Genomic DNA, 9200 nt, shown 5'->3' with positions numbered 1-9200 from the left:
GCTTCTAAACCTTTTCCCTAATCTCCTAAATTCATTTTGCAGGACTTCGGCCCAGCTCTACCTCGCTACTACTTCTCTCGATGCCTCCAGTCTCTAAATTGTTTGACTGCTTGTCCGACATACAGTTCTGGATGTGCAAAAATGTTCTCCAATTAAATATTGGGAAGACCGAAGCCATTGTTTTCGGTCCCTGCCACCAACATTGTTCCCTAGTCACTGACTCCATCCCTCTCCATAACATCTGTCTGAGGCTGAACCAGACTGTTCGCAACCTTGCTGTCACATTTGACCCTGAAATGAGCTTCCGACCACATATCCGCAGCATAACAAAGACCGCCTACTTCCACCTCCGTAACATCGCCCGTCTCCACCCTTGCCTCAGCTCATCTGCTGCTGAAACATTAATCTATACCTTTGTTACCTCTAGACTTGACTATTCCAACGCACTCCTGGCTGGCCTCCCACATTCCACCCTACGTAAACGTGAGGTCATCCAAAACTCGGCTGCCCGTGTCCTAACCTGCACCAAGTCCCGTTCGCCCATCACCCCTGTGCTTGCTGACCTACATTGGCTCCCGGTTAAGCAGCGCCTCGATTTCAAAATTCTCATCCTTGTTTTCAAATCCCTCCATGGCCTCGCCCCTCCCTATCTCTGTAATCTCCTTCAGCCCCACAACCACCCCCGAGATATCTGCGCCCCTCTAATTCTGCCCTCTTGAGGATCCCTGATTATAATCGCTCAACCTTTGGTGGCCGTGCCTTCTGTTGCCTAGGCCCTAAGCTCTGGAATTCCCTGCCTAAACCTGTCTGCCTCACTACCTCTCTTTCCTCCTTTAAGACGCTGCTTAAAACCTGCCTCTTTGACCAAGCTTTTGTTCACCTGCCCTAATTTATCCTTATGTGGATCGGTGTCAAATTTTTTGTCTTAAAATACTCCTGTGTTGTGCAGCACCTTGGGATGATTTACTACGTTAAAGGCGCTATAGAAGTACAAGTTGTTGTTGCTGTCTTTACCTACATCACTGGCTCCCACATGGACAACAATGATTGACTGCTCCCCCTCTCCTTGCACAATCTTTTTCAGTCTATTGGATGTTTCCCCTACCCTAGCATCTAGGAGGCAATAAAGCATCCAGGACTGTCAGTCTGGACTGCAAAAGATCATGTCAGTCCTGCTAACTATTGCATCGCCTAACACTACTGCATTTTTTTTTGTTAGTTCCTGGAATGTGGGCGTCGCTGGCAAGGCCAGCATTTATTGCCCATCCCTAATTGCCCTTGAGAAGGTGGTGGTGAGCCGCTGCCTTGAACCGCTGCAGTCCATGTAGTGAAGGTACTCCCACAGTACTGTTAGGGAGGGAGTTCCAGGATTTTGACCCAGCGACGATGAAAGAATGGCAATATATTTCCAAGTCAGGATGGTGTGTGACTTGGAGGAGAACTTGGAGGTGATGGTGTTCCCATGCGCCCGCTGCCCTTATCCTTCTAGATGATAGAGGTTGTGGGTTTGGGAGGTGCTGCCAAAGAAGTTTTGGCAAGTTTTTGCAGTGCATCTTGTAGATGGTACACACTGCAGCCACGGTGCGCCAGTGGTGGAGGGAGTGAATGTTTAAGGTGGCCGATGGGGTGCCAATCAAGTGGGCTGCTTTGTCCTGGATGGTGTTGAACTTCTTGAGTGTTGTTGGAGCTGTACTCATCCAGGCAAGTGGAGAGTATTCCATCACACTCAGGAGGTGAGACACTCGCACAGAATACCCAGCCTCTGACCTGTTTGTGTAGCCACAGTATTTATGTGGCTGGTCCAGTTAAATTTCTGGTCAATGGTGACCCCCCAGGATGTTGATGGTGGGGGATTCGGCGATGGTAATGCCGTTGAATGTCATGGGCGGTGGTTGGACTCTCGCTTATTGGAGATAGTCATTGCCTGGCACTTCTGTGGCGTGAATGTTATTTGTCACTTTTCAGCCCAAGCCTGAATGTTGTCCAGGTCTTGCTGCATGCGGACATGGACTGCTTCATTATCTGAGGAGTTGTGAATGGCACAGAACACTGTGCAGTCATCAGTGAACATCTCTGACCTTATGATGGAGGGAAGGTCATTGATGAAGCAGCTGAAGATGGTTGGGCTGAGGACACTGGCCTGAGGAACTCCTGCAGCGATGTCCTGGGGCTGAGATGATTGACCTCCAACAACCACAACCATCTTCCTTTGTGCTAGGTATGTCTCCAGCCAGTGGAGCGTTTTCCTCAATTCCCATTTTTGTCTGTAATAATTTATAGTCAGTTAATAACCTCTACCTAAGTGTCAATTGTAACCTAAATGCCTAAGCTAAGTCCCTATTATAAACTAAATTCATGACTTTATGAAGATATTAGTTGTAATTAGCTAGAGTTTGAATAAAGTAGTAATAGTTCATACATTTCTGTCTGCTTTGTGTTTGAGGACTTGGCAAGGAGTTAATTCATTCCACTGGGTTTGTACTGTAATTGTATGTTGATTGGCCCAGGGTGTAACTATTAATTTACGCAGAACTGGATACGCAAGACAATTCAGAGGTGACCTAAAGTAGGTATCTTATCAACCTTAGACATGTATAGGAGGAATCTGATCCAGCCTATATATGTGTGTGAGGAAAAATGACAAAGATTGGTTCGATACCATTGACATATTTAGACTAAATATTGGAAGTTCTGAGTACACATTCCACAATCCACTGACACCATTATCTTAGAATGTACTTTTTACCGGAAGTGTGTGCTAAGCACAAGACATTTATTATACTGCAAATAGATATCTATATATATGCACAGATATAGTTATATATGTATAAATTTACATATGTCTGTATACCTGTGTGGATTTATGCATAAAGGTAGATATATATATGTATGTATAAATGTATGTATGTGTATATAATATATATTATGTATACTGGTGGACCTCATCATGTTGCTGATAGGAACTCAGAGGATATAGTTTGAAATGGAAATAGTGCAATGAGAAGATGTGGTGTTTGGGAGAAGTGTTGATTGTGTAATTATTTAGAAGGTGGCGTGGGAGTAGTTTAGGGGATTGGGGAAGTGAGATTTATTGTGGGGTAGTGAGAGGCTAGTTGGCGGAGTAGAGAACTGAGGATTTGGGGGAAGGATATTTAAGTCATCGCAAGAATCCTCCTCAATCGCCTTCTCCCAGTGGCCAAAGAGCTCCTCCCAGAGTCGCAATGCAGATTCTACCCACTAAGAGGCACAATGGACATGATCTTCACCGCGCGTCAATTACAAGAGAAATGCAAGGAACAGCACCAACCGCTGTACATGGCCTTCTTTGATCTCACAAAGACCTTCCAACACTGTCAACCGTGAGGGATTATGGAGTGTCCTCCTCAAATTCGGCTGCCCTCAAAAGTTTGTCACCATCCTCCGCCTGCTTCACGACGACATGCAAGCCGTGATCCTGACCAACGGTTCTACCACAGACTCAATTCACGTATGGACCGGGGTCAAGCAAGGCTATATTGTAGCACCAACGGTCTTCTCGATTTTCCTTGCTGCAATGCTCCACCTCACCCTCAGTAAGCTCCCCGCTGGAGTAGAGCTAATTTACAGAACAAACGGGAAACTGTTCAACCTCCGATGCCTCCAGTCCAGATCCAAGGTCGTCCCATCCTCTGTCGTCGAATTAAGGAAGAGTACTGAGCAGTGAAAGGGCACCAAAGTGCAGTGAGTAGTTGAGTGGGAAGGGAGTACTGTGGGTAGTGCGTATATCGGGGATGGGGGGAGGAATTATGGCTGTTAGGAGTTGAGATGAGCCACACAGAGTAAGAAAAATTTGGATTCCATTTACTCAGCCACACATTAAATGAATTTGCTAGATTCTTTCACTTAGCGACACATAATTTCTTTGCTGGATTGAATTCACTGAACTACATGATTAAATGAATTTGCTTGATTCCATTAAGCTAGCCACACATAATTACATGAATTCTCTGGATTCCATTCACTCAGCTACAAATGATGGAATGAATTCACTGGATTCCATTTACTTAACCACATTTTATTTAATTAACTTCCTGGATTCAATTTAGTCATCAAAGATTATTTAAACTATTTGGTGATCTCCATTCACTGAGGGCCAGATTAGAGAGCTACTATAGAAGAGCGGGGTAGAAAGACCGTAGGTGGAACAGAAGATTGAATAGGCTGACAAACTTGTCAGAAGTGCCACAAGTGTAATAAAAGAGGGAGAGGGACAGAAGGACCGCAAGCATGGCAGAACAGCGAGTGGAACAGGAGCAAGAACAGATGGGAGCAGGGCCCCAAAGATGGTTTGGAGCGAGACAGAAAGGCCTCAAGTGCAGCAGAAGAGGGCATGGGGCCAAGAAGTGGAAGGAAGAGCATCTGAGGCTCACATTTCAAATTGTAGCAGAAGAAAGGGAGGCATGGGGGGGGGGGTTAAACAGCAGCAGTTGGAAGGCCCCAGCAGGGAACTGTGATAGAGCTACCGTTGTTTAAAAAGGGAGAAAGGGATAGACCGAGTAATTACAGGCCAGTCAGCCTAACCTCGGTGGTGTGAAAATTATTGGAAAAAATTCTGAAGGACAGGATAAATCTTCATTTAGAAAGGCACAGATTAATCAGGGACAATCAGCATGGATTTGTTAAGGGAAGGTTGTGACTGACGAACTTGATTGAATTTTTTAGGAGGCAACGAGGGTCGATGAGTGTTTGATGTAGTCTGTCTGGATTTTAGCAAGGCTTTTTGATAAGGTCCTGCATGGCAGATGGTCATGAAAGTAAAAGCCCATGGGATCCAAGGCAAAGTGGCAAGTTAAATCCAAAATTGACTCAGATGCAGAAATCAAAGGGTAATAGTCGAAGGGTGTTTTGTGACTGGAAGGCTGTTTCCAGTGGGGTTCCATAGGGCTCAGTACTGGGTCCTTTGCTTTTTGTGGTATATATCAATGATTTGGACTTGAATGAATGAAGTATGATTAAGAAGTTTGCAGATGATATAAAAATTGGCCGTGTGGTTGATAATAAAGAAGGAAGCTATAGACTGCAGGAAGATATCAATGGACTGGTCTGGTGGGCAGAACAGTGGCAAATGGAATTCAATCCGGAGAAGTGAGGTACAGGAAACTTTGTTATATCCGGCACCGATGGGACCGAGCTGTTGCCGATCTATCAAAACTGCCAGACATACCAGCGTTAATGTTGAAGCATACGGAGGTTTTCATTTCCGTATCTGACAACAAACACTGTTGCTTAGCAACAGCTTCTAAACAGTCGGCCGGTACCTTGGAAGCATCTCTGTAGCTTAGCAACAGCTTCAGAGAGACTTTCCAGAGCCTGACTGTTGGGAAAAAAAAGCCACGAGAAGAAAAAAAAACTAACAAAACAGCTCCTGATTTCTGCCGGTAGATCGAGGTTTCCGGACATACAACCTCCGGATAAACCAAAGTCTCCTGTAATACATTTGGGGAGGGCTAACAAGGCAAGGGAACACACAATAAAAGGTAGGATACTGAGAAGTGCAGAGGATCAGAGGGATCTTGGAGTGCATGTCCACGTCCACAGATCCCTGAAGGTAGGACAGGTAGATAAGGTGGTTAAGGAGGCATATGGGATATTTGCCTTTATTAGCCGAGGCATAGAATATAAAAGCAGAGAGGTTATGCTGGAACTGTATAAAACACTAGTTAGGCTGCAGGAAGACTACTGCGTGCAGTTCTAGTCACCACATTACAGGAAGGATGTGATTGCACTAGAGGGTGCAGAGGAGATTTACGAGGATGTTGCCTGGGCTGGGGAATTTTAGCTATGAGGAAATATTGGATAGGCTGGGGTTGTTTTCTTTGGAACAGAGGAGACTAAGGGGGGACCTTATTGAGTTGTATTAAATAATGAGGGGCCTTGATACAGTGGCTGGGAAGGACCTATTTCCCTTAGCAGAAGGGTCAATAACCAGGGGACATAGATTTAAAGTAATTGGTAGGGGGTTTAGAGGGGATAGGTGGAGAATCTTTTTCACCCAGAGGGTGGTGGGAGTCTGGAACTCGCTGCCTGAAAGGGTGGTAGAAGCTGAAACCCTCATCACATTAAAAAAGTACTTGGATATGCACTTGAGGTGCCGTAACCTACAAGGCTACGGACCAAGTGCTGGAAAGTGGGATTAGGGTGGATAACTGTCGGCTGGCACGGACAAGATGGGCCACATGGCTTCCTTCTGTGCTGTAAATTTCTATGATTCTATGAGGTAATATCAGGGAGGTGTAGCTGGAAGGAGCAACAGAATTGGAGAACCAAAACTGAAACTTGCCACATGTCAGAGGGGGGCTGGAGGGAAGGTCTAAACAGGTAGAAATTTACCAGGTTACCCAAAATTCGGCTGAACAGCTAGAAAGAGAAGATATTTTTTCTTTTCTGCTTCTCTGTTGTCTTTTGTTTCTTTCTACCGGGTGGAAGTTGTAACGTGATGGGGCTGCGAGTTGCTGATTGAGGATTGAAGACTATATCTGCTGTCGTCCCCACTTATTACATTAGACTTGTTGCATTCCACATACAGGAAACTTTGTGCTATCCGGCACCGACGGGACCGAGCTGTTCCCTCAAAACTGCCAGACAAACCAGCGCTAATGTTGAAACATACGGAGATTTTGAGCTCCGTATCCGGCAACAAACCCTGTTGCTTAACAGCTTCTAAACAGTCCAAGCGTCTCTGTAGCTTAGCAACAGCTTCAGCGAGACCTTGACTGTTGAGAAAAAAGCAACAAAAAGAAAAAAAAAACTAACAAAACGGCTCCTGATTTTTGCCGGTGGCTCGAGCATTCCGGACAGTTAGCCTCCGGATAACACAAAGTTTCCTGTACTTGCTTCTCCTCCCGTCCCACTTCCCATTATCTTTTGCTTTAACATTTTCACTCTCCTATTGCACTTCCAATTGTGCCCATTGCCTTCCACTTTTCTAGTGTCATGCCGTGTCCCTGTACACTTCGCTGAATTCCATTTTGCCTTTCCCTGCTATCCTTCATCCTCCCCATTTGCCCTAAAATGTGTCTGCTACTTACTGACCTCCAACTTCCCCACTCAAGCCGATCACCTTCCCCCGATCCCACTAACCACCCATTCCCAGCTCCATGTGCCACCAGCTTCTCATATTACTCCATCTTCCTTCACTCACTCACCTTTCAATCTTAATCCCTATCCTCTCACCAGTATATTACAACAGTGACTACACTCCAAAAGTACCTCATTGGCTGTAAAGCGTTTTGAGGGTCCGGTGGTCGTGAAAGGCGCTATATAAATGCAAGTCTTTTTCAGTATCACGTGAAAGTTCTTAAAGGGATAACCCCACCTCAATCTCTATCCCCCCCCCGCCACCAGAAAAGTTTTAAAAGGAATACCTGACGCAGCCGCCTGGCTTCACTGATATGGAGAAATGGTTTGGGCTGCTGCCTAATCTTTACTGGTTTTTGGAAACTGCCTAGGCCTGCAGCTTCCCACCCCAGCTCCCTAAATTTTGCCCGTTTTAGAAAGGAGCACTTATAATGTGGCATGCAGATCCTCGTAGGGCCACCCTCCTAGCTAGGTGATAGTAATTGCTGAAAGCATTGCAAAACAGCATGGGATGCAGCTCGAGAATTGCTCTGGAGCCACCGGACCTGAGGAGACATCATCAGAGCAGGCCACGGGGAGGTTCTACCCAACAGTTTCCATGCCAGCGATAAAACTGATGCTGCGTGAAAAATAAAATTTGGTAAGGAAGTTATTTTCTAATATAAAAATGAGAGTACCACCGCTCTTACATTTTCCTTGTCCTTTAAATAGAGTGCACAACATTCCAAGTCTGGTATTGCAAATACTTTACAAAGTGTCAATAAGAAAAAGACTTGCATTTATATAGCACCTTGACTTCCACTTTCTCAAGAACTGCAGAATTAATAAGTTTTTGCAGAGGAGCTGAAATAGTATTTTAAGATTGCTTTGCATCGGTAAGAGTGTTAAGTATTGGAAGTAGAAAATGTAAATGATCCTAATTATAAGAAGCAATGTTTAAAAAGTTTAAACTGTCCTACATTTACACCTAGTTTCTCTTTGTTTTGAGGGGTCCGGTGGTCGTGAAAGGCGCTATATAAATGCAAGTAATTTCTTTTCAGTATTACATGAAAGTTCTTAAAGGGATAACCCCACCTCAGACCACAAATAGATCCAATAGAACAGCACATTTCCTTTTTATTGAAATTAATAGAAATGAAAATTGGGCAGGGTGCATCGTGGGTGGCTGATCCACAAGCACTTGTTTTACGACTCAAGTTGAAAGTTCTGCCCATAATTTTTGAAATATAAAAACATAGAACAACTGGGAAAGTTATCGCTCAGTGGACACTAAGCAAAAGGGAAGTAACAGACAAAACAGAATTAGGACTAGTGGTTGAAGATAAAAGTCTCGTCAGTTTTTGAAAACAGTAACAGAGGGAGGGATTTTGGGGAGTTCCAGAGGACAGGAGTTTGATGTTAAAAGTGACTGGCAATGGTGCAGCAAAGAGGATAGAAAACAAGAATTACATCAATGTCAGAGGCAAAAGAAAGGACCGTTCATTTACATAGTGCCTTTTACCTCAGGATGGTCTAAAGTGCTTTACAACCAATTAAGTACTTTTGAAATGTAGTTAGAGTTGTAATGTAGGGAAATGCAGCAGCCAATTTGCACACAGCAAAGAGGGAGGATTTGAGGTAGGTGATAATTTAAGGGAGCTAAGGGGTTTAAGGTGGAATTTTTGAGGGGGAGACCATTTTGAAGGAAGTAGGGATAATGCCAAAAGATAGTGATAGTTGATGTTGGCAAGGGGTGAAGAGGAGGGAAGTTGGGTGGTCAGGCAGCAGCTGGTGGGTATTACAGATAACAGAACTTTAATGCAAACTGGAGATTGGGGAGATATGTTTGGAAGAAAAAGGGAATGGCGTGTGGAAAACAGAGTCAATGCCTCGCTATAAAATTTGTAGAAATTAATAAGCACAAGTAAAGCCTGCCCGTGGTCTGATGACGTCCTAATGCTTTCATCCAGCTTGCGGTTCCATTCTTCTATGCGTGCTTCTGTACAACGTGGCTGAACCAAAGCATCCTAGGTCTTGAGTAAAGGCAGCTGTTCCTGATATGGCTGGTGCTTTAAACTGAGAAAGAGCACGAACTCAACCTCAAC

This window comes from Somniosus microcephalus, chromosome 19 (genome assembly GCF_052327205.1).
Source record: "Somniosus microcephalus isolate GS21.2 chromosome 19, FLI_Smic_1.0, whole genome shotgun sequence".
In the NCBI taxonomy this organism is placed as follows: Eukaryota; Metazoa; Chordata; class Chondrichthyes; order Squaliformes; family Somniosidae; genus Somniosus; species Somniosus microcephalus.
The sequence above is the reverse complement of the archived record's forward strand: the minus strand, read 5'-3'. Positions refer to the sequence as shown.